This window comes from Dama dama, chromosome 20 (genome assembly GCF_033118175.1).
Source record: "Dama dama isolate Ldn47 chromosome 20, ASM3311817v1, whole genome shotgun sequence".
NCBI classification, from domain to species: Eukaryota; Metazoa; Chordata; class Mammalia; order Artiodactyla; family Cervidae; genus Dama; species Dama dama.
In genome coordinates, this window is record NC_083700.1 from 40,055,291 (window position 1) to 40,070,560 (window position 15,270).

The 15,270-nt window shown below is 37.6% G+C and overlaps 1 protein-coding gene across 6 annotated transcripts in view; it reads right to left on the reverse strand.

The window, feature by feature from the left end:
- The window catches only part of LOC133040976 (alpha-amylase 2B-like), a 56,452-nt gene that overhangs the window by 15,799 nt on the left and 25,383 nt on the right, over positions 1–15,270 (reverse strand). Inside the window, exons 1-2 of one of the 6 annotated variants that reach the window (XM_061121271.1) lie at positions 8,528–8,707; positions 2,980–3,113 (exon numbers count right to left, since the gene is read on the reverse strand). The exons of 2 other annotated variants lie outside the window; for them this stretch is intronic. The gene's annotated coding sequence lies outside the window, so the exon portion shown is untranslated. Of the gene's footprint in view, positions 1–2,979; positions 3,114–8,308; positions 8,354–8,527; positions 8,708–11,139; positions 11,204–15,270 lie in introns of those variants that run through there. 3 more of the 6 variants (XM_061121274.1, XM_061121270.1, XM_061121275.1) reach the window with 3 other exon arrangements.

Here is a 15,270-nt window from a genome sequence, read left to right on the forward strand (position 1 = left end):
GAGAATTTTACGCTTTTTTTGCTTCTTACAAGGACATTAATTCTATCAGGGGAGCTTCACTCTCATGACTTTACCTTAACATAATTACTTCCCAAAGTTGTCATTGCCTAATATTATCCCACTGAGAAGAGGTAGGGTATCAACATCTGAATTTTGTGGTGGAGTGAAACACAAACACACAGTCCCTAACACCCATCCATTGAAAAACTAAAATTCCTTCATATTTTACAAGCCACTTTATTTCTTCATGACTTTCAAGTACTTTCAAGTTCCCTTCCATCACCCTTGAATACCTAGTAACTATGCTGCCTTTCAGATGCATAAAGCATCTTTGTGAAGCTTATCTTGATAGTTAGGTAGGACTACTCTGTATGATAGTTTTTAAACTTATATGATATTATTAAGTGATATTTGATTTCTACTGTAAAAAGTAAGTATTTATATGGCCATCATTCTGGAACAGATTTTCTTAAGGGTAGACTTCATAGTTAATGGTCCTTGCAAAACAAATAGCATAATGGCTTATGTGATCAAAAAATGGTTGCAACATACAGACTCTAAAATTCAGGTACTGTGCAAGACATTGGTGTAGCTTGGGTTGTCTCTACCTTGATTTTTTTTTTTTAATAAATGAACACTATGTCAGAAATTGTATAATACAGTCTACTCTAATCATTGCAGAAACTTTGTACACATAAAGGAACTAAGGCTCAGATAGACCAGGTACATTGTTCAGACCCACATAATAAGTTACAAACTTGAAATTTGATAATCGTCCTAACATAAGTCAACATTTTCTGTACTACATCAAAGTTTCTCATAGAATATTTGAGTTGCAATGTCCAATACGGTAGCCACAAGGAAAACTTCACTATTAAACCCTTGAAATATATCCCCCTCAGTTAGTCTTATCCTATCAGGAAGCTTTCATAAGCTTTTAACCTTCTCCATCAGAGGGCAGCAGACTGAAAATCACAATCACAGAAAACTAACCAATCTAATAACATGGACCACAGCCTTGTCTAAATCAACAAAACTATGCCATGTAGGGCCACCCAAGACGGATGGGTCATGGTGAAGAGTTCCGACAAAATGTGGTCCACTGGAGAAGAGAATGGCAGACCACTTCAGTATTCTTGCCTTGAGAACCCCATGAACAGTATGAAAAGGCAAAAAAGATAGGACACTGAAAGATGAACTCCCCAGGTCGGTAAGTGCCCAATATACTACTGGAGATCACTGGAAATATAACTCCAGAAAGAATGAGGAGACGGAACCAAGGCAAAAATAACACCCAGTTGTGGATGTGATTGGTGATGGAAGTAAAGTCTGATGCTGTAAAAAGAGCAATACTGCATAGGAACCTGGAATGTTAGGTCAAGGAATCAAGGCAAATTAGAAGTGATCAAACAAGAGATGGCAAGAGTGAACGTCGAAATTTTTGGAATCAGCAAACTAAAATGGACTGCAATATGTGAATTTAACTCAGATGACCATTACGTCTACTACTGTGGGCAAAAATCCCTTAAAAGAAATGGAGTAGCCATCATAGTCAATAAAAGAGTCAGAAGTGCAGTACTTGCAGTCTCAAAAATGACAGATCAAAAACGGATGATCTCTGTTCGTTTCCAAGGCAAACCATTCAATATCACGGTAATTCAAGTCTATGCCCCGACCAGTAATGCTGAAGAAGTTGAATTTGAACGGTTCTGTGAAGACCTACAAGAACTTCTAGAATTAACACCAAAAAAGATGTCCTCTTCATTATAGGGGACTGGAATGCAAAAGTAGGAAGTCAAGAAACATCTGGAGTGACAGGCAAATTTGGCCTTGGAGTACAGAATGAAGCAGGGCAAAGGCTAATAGAGTTTGGTTAATAAAATGCACTGGTCATAGCAAACACCCTCTTCCAACAACCAAGACAAGACTACACATGGACATCACCAGATGGTCAACACCAAAATCAGATTGATCATATTCTTTACAGCCAAAGACAGAGAAGCTTTATACAGTCAGCAAAAACAAGACCGGGAGCTGACTGTGGCTCAGATCTGAACTCCTTATTGGCAAACTCCAAATTGAAGAAAGTAGGGAAAACCACTACACCATTCAGGTATGACCTAAATCAAATCCCTTATGATTATACAGTGGAAGTGAGAAATAGATTTAAGGGACTAGATTTGATACAGTGCCTGATGAACTATGGATGGAGGTTCATGAAGTTGTACAGGAGACAGGGAGCAAGACCACTCCAAGAAAAAGAAATGCAAAACAGCAAAATGGTTGCCTGAGGAGGCCTTACAAATAGCTGTGAAAGGAAGAGAAGTGAAAAGCAAAGGAGAAAAGGAAAGATATACTCATTTGAATGCAGAGTTCCAAAGAATAGCAAGGAGAGATAAGAAAGTCTTTCTCAGTGATCAATGCAAAGAAATAGAGGAAAACAATATAATGGGAAAGACTAGAGAGCTCTTCAAGAAAATTAGAGATAGCAAGGGAACATTTCATGAAAGATGGGCTCAATAAAGGACAGAAATGGTATGGACCTAACAGAAGCAGAAGATATTAAGAAGAGGTGACAAGAATACACAGAAGAACTATACAAAAAAGATCTTCATAACCCAGATAACCATGATGGTGTGATCACTCACCTAGAGCCAGATGTCCCGGAGTGCAAAGTCAAGTGGGCCTTAGGAAGCATCACTATGAACAAAGCTAGTGGAGGTGATGGAATTCCAGTTGAGCTATTTCAAATCTAAAACATGACGCTGTTAAATTGTTGCACTCAATATGCCATCAAATTTGGAAAATTCTGCAGTCGCTATAGGACTGGAAAAGGTCAGTTTTCATTCTAATCCCTAAGAAAGGTAATGCCAAAGAATGCTCAAACTACCGCACAATTGCACTCATCTCATGCATTAGCAAAGTAATGCTCAAAATTCTCCAAGCCAGGCTTCAGCAATACATGAACCATGAACTTACAGATATTCAAGCTGGATTTAGAAGAGGCAGAGGAACCAAAGATCAAGTTGCCAACACCCGTTGGATCATCGAGAAAGCAAGAAATTTCCAGAAAAACATCTATTTCTGCTTTATTGACTTGCCAAAGCCTTTGCCTGTAAATCAAAACAAACTGTGTAAAATTCTGAAAGAGATGGGAATACCAGACCACCTGACCTGCCTCTCGAGAAATCTGTATGCAGGTCAGGAAGCAAAGAGTTAGAACTCAACATGGAACAACAGACTGGTTCCAAATAGGAAAAGGAGTACGTCAAGGCTGTATATTGTCACCCTGCTTATTTAACTTATATGCAGAGTACATTATGAGAAACGCTGGTCTGGAAGAAGCACAAGCTGGAATCAAGATTGCCAGGAGAAATATTAATAATCTCAGATATGCTGATGACACCACCCTTATGGCAGAAAGTGAAGAAGAACTAAAGAAGCTCTTGATGAAGGTGAACGAGGAGAGTGAAAAAGTTGTCTTGAAGGTCAACATTCAGAAAAATAAGATCATGGCATCTGGTCCCATCACTTCATGGCAAATAGATGGACACTGGAAACAGTGGCAGACTTCATTTTTTTGAGCTCCGAAAGCACTGCAGATGGTGACTGCAGCCATGAAATTAAAAGACGCTTGCTCCTTGGAAGGAAAGTTATGACTGATCTAGACAGCATATTAAAAAGTAGAGACATTACTTTGCCAGCAAAGGTCCATCTAGTTAAGCCTATGGATTTTCCAGTAGTCTTGTATGGATGTGAGAATTGTACTATAGAAAGGTGAGCGCTGAGAATTGATGCTTTTGAACTGTGGTGTTGGAGAAGACTCTTGAGAGTCCCTCGGACCACAAGGAGATCCAACCAGTCTATCCTAAAGGAGATCAGTCCTGAATATTCATTAGAAGGACTGATGGTGAAGCTGAAACTCCAACATTTTGGCCACCTGATGCCAGGATCTGACTCATCTGAAAAGACCCTGATTTTGGGAAATATTGAAGGCGAGAGGAGAAGGGGACATCAGAGGATGAGAGGGTCGGATGGCATCACTGACTCAATGGACATGAGTTTGAGTAAACTACGGGAGTTGGTGATGGACAGGGAGGCCTGGTGTGCTGCTGTTCACGGGGTCACAAAGAATCAGACACGACTGAATGACTCATTGAATTGAAACAGAAACATGTTATATATGTAAAATACACTTCAGATTTTGAAGAGTTAGTATGAAAAAGAATGTAAAAGTTAATTTGTATGTTGTTTACATGTTGAGATACTTTATGATACATTGTGCTGTGCTTAGTCACTCAGTTATGTCCGACTCTTTGTGACCCCATGGACTATATAGCCCGCCAGGCTCCTCTGTCCATGCGGCTTCCCCAGGCAAGAATATTGGAGTGGGTTGCCATGTCCTCCTCCAGAGGATCTTTGCAACCCAGGGTTCAAACCCAGGTCTCCCACATTATAGGAGGATTCTTTACCATCTGAGCCACCAGGGAAGCTAGGCTAGATAAAATTTATTATTAACATTAAATCCCCCAGTTTCTTTTTACCTCTTTTAATATGGCTACTAAAATTTTTATATTACATATGTGGCTTTCATTATATTTCTATTGGACAGCACTATTGTAGCACCTTTATCATATTAAGTCTGAGAAAGGACAAGTCCATGCACAAATACAAATAACAATAAAAAAGTGAAAGACATAATCTTTATCTTAAGAGACATACGAGTAAAGTGTTCTGGGATTTCATTAATATGAAAATCCTTTGTGACTGACAGGAATAGAGGAATGTAAAACTGCCTTGCTTATCATACTGTTCATGGGGTCCTTAACACAAGAATGCTGAAGTGGTTTGTCCAAAGAATTGACGTGTTGTAGAAGGCTCTTGAAGTCCCTTGGGTTGCAAGGAAATCAAACCAGTCAATCTTGAAAGAAATCAGTCCTAAATATTCATTGGAAGGACTGATGCTGAAGCTGAAACTCCAATACTTGGGCCACTTGATGCAAAAAACTGACTCATTGGAAAAGACCCTGATGCTGGGCAAGATTGAAGGCAGTAGGAGAAGGGGATCACAGAGGATGAGATGGCTGGATGGCAAAACCGACTTGATAGACATGAGTTTGAGCAAGCTCCAGGAATTGGTGGAAGGGGAGGCCTGGTGTGCTGCAGTCCATGGGGTCACAAAGAATCAGACACAACTGAGCGACTGAACCAAACTGACTGAAAATTGCCCTTAAGAATCAGTTTTATTTTAATGAAAAGAGATAAGGTGAAATGGTTTTAAAATAAGGGGAAATAATGTGTATCAATTGTAGGAATTGGGCAAGGAGAATAGCAAGAAATTAATATAGTTTTATAGAACATTGAATTAGAAGTGGTGGAGGACTTAGTAAAATTATATTGAGGGTCTTGCAAAGTCAGGGAGAAGCAAGCATACTTTCTTCTGAAAACTATGAGAAGCTACAGAAGGTTTTGCTTGTTTTTTAAAATGGAAAGTAACATGATTAGAGTTTCTGGAGTATAGCAGATGGATTGGCAGGCAAAGAGAATGGACAGGCAAAGATAGAAACTTATGCAGTAGTAAAACAGAGTAGTGATGAAAAATCTGAATTAGGATTTTAGTAGTAAAAATAAAAATTGCAGACTATGTACCAATAAGTGCCACCCAATGAATGACATTTGCCAGTATCTGTATTTTTGTGGAATCTCTTCCTACATAGATTATGGAGTTGGTTTATAACTTCTTTTGTCCAGAGGGATATCAGCGAACAAGAGACAAACAGTCAGAAGTTTGATTGTCATCTCCACATCTTTTGAAAATCTGAGACCATTGTGGTGTGATAACTGGGATAGAAGACCACATGGAGAGATTTAAGTGGCCTGAGCCTTTCCAATCATGTGAGCTGACCTTCCAGCTAACTGTAGTTGAATGATTGTTCCATAGCTAAATCAGTATAAGAACTACTTAGTCGACAAAGAGATATCTAAGACATAGTAAGTTATTATTGTTATTCAGCAATAATGAATTGATATAAAGGGGAGAGAGGCAATAGATTTGTGTGTATTAGTTGCTCAGTCGTGTTGACTCTTTGACCCCATGGACTATAGCCTGCTAGGCTTTTCTGACCATAGAATTTTCCAGGCAAAATACTAGAGTGGGTTGGGATTTCCTTCTCTGGGGGATCTTCTGACCCAGGGATGGAACCTGGGTCTCCCACATTGCAGGGAGATTCTTTACTGTTGAGGCCACCAGGGAAGCCCAACCATAGATTTGGTGGAGATAATTATACAAAAATGGTAGCTAATCAAATGTAGGGGAATAGAGAAAAGGAAGAATCAAAGAGGACTCTATGATTTAAAGGTTAGTGAGTAAAACAATGACAATACTATTATTATTCATAGTGTAATCTAGAGGCAAACTTGGTTTAGGGACCCTGAAGAGTGAATACAGGATATATTGAGTTTACTGTATTAAAAAACACTAGATATGAATAAAGAAGAGAGATTTGGCAGTTTTCAACAAAGAAGTGATAGTTTCAGAAATGATGTACAAAATATTTAACAACTGATTTAGCACAGACACCAACCAATCAAAATAAATGCCATTATAAGCAACTAGCATGTATAAGCCAATGCACTCTGGGCGGATTATCAGACCTGGAGAGCTGGACTCTTGAAAGTTGACGAGGTACCAATGCAGATGTTGAATCCAATGTTACAGCTTTGCAGTCTATATGATGGGGCAGGTAGGAGGGAACATATATAAGCTGCCTTCAAAGTAGGGAGAGGAATTTAATTACCAAATAAATGTTTTCAATAACAAAAATGGAAGAAAAATTTGCAAAGAGGACATGAAAATAATTGAATGTAGATGAATATTAGAACCAGAATAGGAAAGACTGAGTAGAGAGTGGATGACATAGCACTGATGGTGGTAAAGAGTTCAGAGATAAGAGCATCATTTGAACTTCACACTTGACTCAAGCTTTCAAATATAAAAATGTAATGATTAAGAATGAGATTTTAGGAGTTACATAAAATATAGTTTAAATCTTGACCTTGACATTTACCAGCTGTGTGATCTTAAAATTTATCTATAAACTAGAAAAAAGCAATATGTACTGCATAGAGCTGTTATGATGATTAAATTGATTAACACATGTAAAACTGTTATACCAGTGCATGGATACAGTAAAAGCTCAATGTATCAATATTTGGTTGCTGTAATATTATTATTATATCATTATTTTTACTTCTGGTGTTATTCAACTGCTAGAAACTCATGCTCTCATTCCACTTTCACTTTTCATCTTAAATATTGTCTTTCCATTCTACTCTTCCCAAATATTTTCTACATCTCAGAGTATTTTCATATCCCCCCAGAGGAACAGATGGTGACAAGAAGAAACCAGGAATGTTTTCCACTTGTAATTTTTCCCCATTCTCTTTTCTTTTTCTTTCTTTCTAGCTCTCTCTTTTTAAAGCCTCTTTAGAGTTTCTGGCAGACCACATACTAGTTTTGTAAAAACTTCTCATCATTGCCTCATCAGTTATCTCTGAACTGTCCTTTAAATAACAAGCATTTTTCACAAAGCATTTAAAAGTATTGTTAGAATAAAGGATAACCTGCAGACACAATTTGGGGGGTTTTACTAGTATCAGAGCATAGCTGGAGATATGAAAACATATAATAACTTCTACCAAGGATCAGCCATTGTCATATGTTTTCTCATGTAATCTTAATTTTCATCTAAATTAATCTAAAGAGCTATAAACTTTAGAGCAGAGACATTAAAACAGGTATTTATATCTTGGAAGGTAAATACTGTAAATTCTTGACATCTTTGGCATTAATAACAAAACAGAAAAATAAGAACTTGGAATAGCTGTTATATCTACTTCTATTGTTATTATAATCTACTTGTTACTATAGTCTTCCTAAAGTGGTTCTACTCAGAGAAGCTATTCACAGTAACACTAGTATCAGTGCTCTGTTGCCCATACCTCATATTTTCTGGATTGTTCTAAAAAGTGGAAATTTATTTTTATTTTAAAACTCTAACGGTTACTATAATTTACCAAATGAGATGTCTTAGGAATTCCTAAAAAATATTAAATAGGATGTTTGATAATATCTTAACAAAGCAACACTCTTTAGGGAACATTTATGTTTGAAGTCTCAATAAAACATATCTAATGTTAAGAAAAACAGTTCTATTTACTTAGACTTATCTACAAGGTTTATTCTCAGGATAATAAGTCACTTGTAAAGATTAGAGAAATGAAGGTAAAGACAATCAAGTTTACATACCACATTTATGAAATGAGAGAAACATTTTGAGCCATGGCCCAAATGCATTTCAAACACAGTACATTTTGTGCTGCTGGATACTGAAATCTGAGTTGTCAACAAGTCAAAAATAGATTGTGAACTCTGAACTGTATCAAAGCATATGACAGAAATCACTCATTTCGAGAAAAAAATGGAAGAGCGAACTATATGACACTCAAAACAATTTTAATAACTTACCACATCAACTTCCCTAAGTGAGTGGTCTCCCAAATCCACACTTCAGTCTTTCCAATTATAAAACAACAAATTCACACAGTTCTGGTTTAGTTTTCTTTCCAGTGAGGAAAAACAAATTCTGAATTCAGGATTTTTAGGTTTCCTATAAATACTCTTCTTTTCAAGAGGTGCTCTCACAATCCTGCTCAAACTCTCCAAACCTAATTTGTACAAAAAGTATACTCTGAGCTCCACATGACCCCAGATTTGGCCACTCTCCCTCCTGCTTCCTGAGCAAACTGCTGACCTCACTCCCCCAGCTCAGTTTGCTCCCCGGCCTCCTCTTCTAATTGCACCACATCTTCTCAGCTGCTTACTTTCTATCTGTTTTCCTTTCTCATTCTCAATATCCTCTCCTAATCTCAATCAGTCTTTTTTTCCCAATCCATTTATATCAACTCATGGTGGGGCGGGGGGTACTATTTGCTAAAATAACCTTAAAGACACAGATTAGAGTATGATTGTGTCAAATTAGTTAAGTGTAAGTAGACTGTAAACAAAATCTCTAAACTGGAAATCTAATTTTGAATCCAAGCTTTGCCATTTACTATGTGAAGCTCAGGGAAAACATTAAAATCTGTAGATTGCATTTAGGTCTTCATTTGAAAAATGAGAATAACAGTACTGTTGATAAATATGATAAAATTTCAAAAAATAATGACTAGTGATGTGAATCAAGTGTTACTATGTGCCTTTTCCATGTATTACCACTTTGACTCCTCACAGATATATAAATTCAGGATAGAATTATGATTATACTCAGTCTTTAAAGAAGGAACCTGAGACAATAAGAAATGGAATAATGCAGTTTGTCCATGAACATAGTTTAGTAAATATTGACACTGAAATTCAAAACCAAGTGATTTATTAATAATACTGCAGTGAGTTTTTATCACAATTCAGTCTTTTTAATCTCCCTCACTGGGTGGTTCTAAAAAATCAAACAAAAAAATTATACGTGATGATATCTTAAAATATGGAAATTTCTGTTCAGTTAATATTAATATGTTGAGAAGATTACAGAAATAGTAAGAGTTATTCCAAAATTTCCTATTTTTTCTTTCATTCTAAATAAAATTAATACTTCTGTTAGTTTTTATTCCTGGTATCATATTCACCCACAGAATATTTTGTGGCTTATTCAATATTCAGTGTTCCTCCCTGCAGGTGAAATATACACCTCTGTCCTATTGAATTCAGGTGTGATCATGCAATTTGCTTTGGCAATGAAATGCAAACAGAAGCAACGTTTTTACTTTGAGGCTTCTATGATTGCAAAACATGTGTCAAGATGATTTTCTGTGACAGATTATAAAGTGACTGATATGAAGAATCCTGTTGTTAATCTGAGATGAACATGATAGATAAACTTTTCTACTGTAAGGCACTGATAATTTTTAGTTCTTTGTTACTACAGCATAACATATTCTCTCCTGAGTGATACAATCACTAAGTTCCCTTAAGATCTTTGATTCATAAAATATTTTTAAATGACATTTTCTTTCTCTTGGAATGTAAGAAGTCAAGGGAAAGATAAACCATAATATCAGGGAATGTTAACATTGAGAGAGACTATTGGAATAAATTAGTCCAGTGATTTCTAGATTTTCAGTAATAACCAAAATTTCAAATATATATATATTTAATATAAAATCATGAAATTATAAAAAAACTGCCATTAATACATTGTTCTTGTCCTGCTTTTTGGTCATTTGAAAACACTTATCTAAATATAATCATCTTATTTTATTGATGTAGAAAATAAGACCTAAGAACACGACAAGTAGCATTTACACTAGACAAATAACCAACCACTCTAAAAAGGAGCAAAACTGACATGACATCAGCATCATGGTGGTATGAATTGTTCCTTTTTTCCTCTCCCATTTGACTTATAACTAATTGGACATCCACAACCAAACAAAAGTCCTCTGCATTTTTTATACAGGATACTTAGGAGATTTCTACCCTCCTGTAGGTAGACGGGGCCTCAAAGAGGGCTACAGATTCAAGGGAATGGATGAGTCTGCCCCACTCTCATTTGCTCCAATTGGTAGAAGTGTAACCTGGAGAGCACACAATTGGGTGGACCCTCAAAAGAGAGAATTTGCGGAGGTCCAGCCAGCTTGATGAGGGAACCCAGCAAGCCACTGGAGCAGGATTGAGCCATGGTTGGAGGTAGAGGAGAAGGAAGACGTTACTGAGGCAGCTCTCCTCTCCAAGGTGACCCTTAAATGACACTGGGCTTTTGGCAGTGGAAATAGCTACCTCTGTGTTAGAGGAGGCGGCAGAAAACAAAAGTGGTGAGTGACAAATTGGCCACATGCAAGGTCCCATTTCTCCCTAGTAGATCTGGAGTTCTGTGGAGTGACTTCTATGATGGGAAGGAGGGGAGGAAAGGAAAAGGGGCAGATAAGATAAAGGCATTGGAGGAACATGTTTCCTACTATCTGCTTCAGGAACCTTGGATTCCCCCTCTAGGATCCCCCTATCAAGCTATGGCACCCCCAAAATCTGTTGCTAAGCCTAAGCAAGCCTACCCCCATATTGATGTCAATTCTTTTTAAACTCACAAGCACAGTCCCAAGAGCCAGTGTCTACAGGAGAAATCCAAAACTTGAGCTACAGTGCCTCCTTCTGGAAAACAAAAGAAAGTTTTCTAATCATCAGCCTGTTGAGCTGTAACAGTCCAAGTAAACATTTCTTAACTAAGAAAAGTATTTGCTACTTCAACTGTAAAAGCAAAGGCACATACTGTCAAACATGAAAAATCAAGGAAATATGGTATCACAAGGAGAAAATAATAATTCTCCAGGAACTGAACCCAAAGGCATAAAATACTGAGATCTGATAAAGAATTCAAAATAGCTATTATGAAGAAATTCAATAAGCTATAAGAAAACTCAGAAAGGAAAGTCAATGAACTCAGGAACAAAATTAATGACTAAAAGGAATTGTTTACCAAAGAAGTTGAATTTTTAGGAACCAAACAGAAATTCTGAAGCTGAATAAATCCATAAATGAAATAAAGAACTCATTAGACAGCAAAGGTAACAGAACAAATTAGATGAAAGAAAGAATAAGTGACTGGGAAGATAAGAATTTAGAAATGATCCAGTTAGAAGAACTAAGATTTTTTTTTAAATAAAGAAACCCTATGAACCCTAAGGACTTGATCAGAGAAACAAATATAAGAATAATTGGTGTACCAGATGGAGGAGAAAGGTAAAAGGGGGAAGGGAATTTATTTGAAAAATAATAGCTAAGAACTCTTCAAACTGGGGAAAGGAATTAGACATACAAGTTCATTAAACTAATAGAACAGCCTGTTATCTCAATACCAAAATTTTTCCAATACACATTTCAATGAAACTGTTAAAAAAAATCAATGATAAAGAAAGAATCCTAAATTTAGCCAGAGAAAAAAGGAACATGATCTACAAAGGAACTCCATTAGACTATCAGTGGATTTCTCACAAGAAACTCTACAGGCCAGGAAGGAATGGCATGATATATTAAATATGTTGAAAGATTACAAATTGACAAGTAAGAATACTTTATCAGGCAAAGTTATCCTTCAGACATAAAGGAGAAATAAATCACCAACTCAATGGACATGAGTTTGAGCAAGCTCTGGGAGTTGGTGATGGACAGGGAAGCCTGACGTGCTGCAGTCCATGGAGTCACAAAGAGTTGGATACAACTGAGTGGCTGAACTGAACTGAAAGGCTTTCCTATATAAGCAACAGCTGAAGTCACTAGACCTGACATACAAGAAATGCTAAAAAAAGCTCTTCAAGCTGAGATGGAAAGATGCAACTAGTGACACAAAGATATCTGAAAATATGCAATGCTTTAGTAAAAATGAAAAATAGAAGATCACAATTAGAAAACTATATTATACAGGTGTGTTAACCATTTAATTATAGTATAAAGGTAGAATGAAAAAGGATTAAAAATAACTATCACTAGTATAATTTGGTAATGAATGCACAGAAGAAAACTGGAAAGTTGTGACATCAAAAATATAAAAGGAGTAAACTGATGAAATATTTATATATGAGAAAAGAAAAGTTGCTATCAGGATTAAAAAAAAAAAAAAAAGGACTTTTATTCCCATGAGATGTTTTATGTAAGCTTCACGGTAACCCAAAAGCAAAAATCTACAATAGAAACACAAAACATAAAAAGGGGGACTGAGAAAATGACAAATTTACAACAGTAGGTAGAAACAGAGGGGAAAGAAACAATAGAGATGAAATACAAGCAGAAGGCAAATAAGAAGATGACTGTAATAAGTCCTTTCATATCAATAATCACTCTAAATGTAAAGATATTGGATTCATGGATCAAAAGGCACAGAGTGGGCTGGGGAAAACAAGACCTAACTATATGCTGCCTATAAGAGACTTATTTAAGGTCTAAAGACATACATAGGCTCAAAGTGAAGGGAAAGAAGAAAATATTCCAAGTAAGTTACCCATATTTATATAAGACAAAACAGACTTAGAGAAAAAAACAGGAACAAGCAACAAAGGTTATAATATAAAGACAAAGGGGTCAATACTTCAAGAAGATATAACAATTGAAAATATACATGCACCCAACATCAGAGCACTAAAATATATTAAGCAAATAGAAAATGACAACAGTACAATAGTAGGGGATTTTAAGATGCGACTGTAAGCAATGGAGAGGTCATACAGACAGAAAATCAAAAGGAAAACAATGGATTGAACCAAACTTTAGAACAAATGGACCAAACAGACATCTATAAAACATTCCACCCAATAGTAGCAGAATAAATTCTTCTGAGGTGAACACAGAATCTCCAGGATAGATCATATGATAGGATGGAAAACAAACTTTGGCAATTTTAAGAAGACTGAAATCATACCAACTATCTTGTATGACCAGAGTGGTATGAAGCTAGAAATCAATAAGAGGAAAGCTGTAAAGTCTACAAATATGTGGAAGCTGAACAACACATTTCTGAATAACCAATGAGCAGTAGAAGAAATCAAAAGGAAAATTAAAAATTATCTTGGGAGAAGAACAAGGTGGCAGAAGAGTAGGTGGACCTGGAGTACATCTTTCTCCATGGATACATCAGGAATACACCCTCAGACACAGAAGTGCATGCAGAATACCAGCTGAGAGCAGACAGTAGTACCTGAGCAGAGGAAAATAATATACAGAACCATCCAAAACTCGGTAGGATGAAGGAACTAGGAGAAAAAACAGGAGTGTTAGTAGGACTGGACCTGCCCTCAGCAGGTGGGAGAACTAAAGCAGGGGTCTGATCCTCACATCGGGACAACTGTCTGAGTCACAGGAGAAACATTTAAGGCTGAGAGTGAAAGAGCTAATCTGTGGCAGCCTAAATGGAATGACAATTAGACAGTCCTTGCCACAGTCATACATACCACAGACAAGGATGAGGGGCCCCTGGAAGGTGCAATCGCTGGGAGTTGGAGTTTGGGGAGTGTGGAGCAATCCCAGGTCGAGGGCTGCTGTTGACTGAGGAGAGACAGATCGAGGAGATGGGAGGGAGGAGCTCATGGTGGAAAATGCCTGTGGAGGAAAGACAGGCAGCCATGAAAGCAAGGTGATACTGCTGAGTCATGCATAGGGGGTTGAGCCATCACCATAGCCTCTCTCTTCCCACACGCCAGCATCAGCAGCTGAACAATAGAGAAGCTGGCCCATCAAACACCTGATGCACTGAACTACAAGGTAGGACCCCCATCCAGGGTGCTCCTTCAAGTGACTGATGCACTGATCTACAGAGTCGGAGCCCAGTCAGGGGGGCCCCCTCTATGTTCCTGACATGCCAAACAACAGAGAAGGACCCAAGGCAAGGGAGACCTCAGTGCCTGAACAGGCGGAGCTATGGAGAAAGACTGGCCAAAGAGGCCTTCTGATCACCAGCTACAAGGGGCTTGGGAAAAGACTGACAGGGCCATAACTCCTGCGGTGGAGGCAGTCCATGTTCCTGAACACTTGGTGCTGCTAGGTCTCCACAACTCAAGCAGCTGTGCCACCTTCACGCTCAACTCTTACTGGGGCAGAGCTGTCACAGGCAAAAAAAGTCTTGCATCTATGCACAAAGTGTTGCATCTATGCACAAAGAGTCGGTCATGTCCGACTCTTTGCCACTCTGTAGACTGTGGCCTTCCAGGCTTCTCTGTCAGGGAGGGGTATTCTCCAGGCAAAAACGCTGGAGCATATTGGCCAATACCCATTGCCACACCCTTCTAGAGCAGTGTATTCCCTCCTGCCCTAACCACCAACTCCCCTGAGTACCTGGTGATGCCAGAACCCCTGTAACCCAAACTACATATGCAGAAGTCCAAATAAATGAACAGGAAGTAGGCAAACTACCTGAAAAGGAATTCAAGATAATGATAGTTAATACGAGCAAAAACCTTGAAAAGAAAATGGAGAAAATGCAAGAATCAAGTGAAAAAGACCTAGATGAATTAAAGAATAAATATACAGAAACAAACAAAACAATTACTGAAATTAAAAATACTCTATAAGGAATCAATAGCAGAATGTCTGAAGCAGAAGAACGAATCAGTGAGCTAGAAGATAAAATGGTGGAAATAACTTCTGAAGAGCAGAATAAAGTAAAAAGAATGAAAAGAACTGAGGACAGTCTCAGAGGTCTCTGGGACCATAACAAACACACCAACATTTGA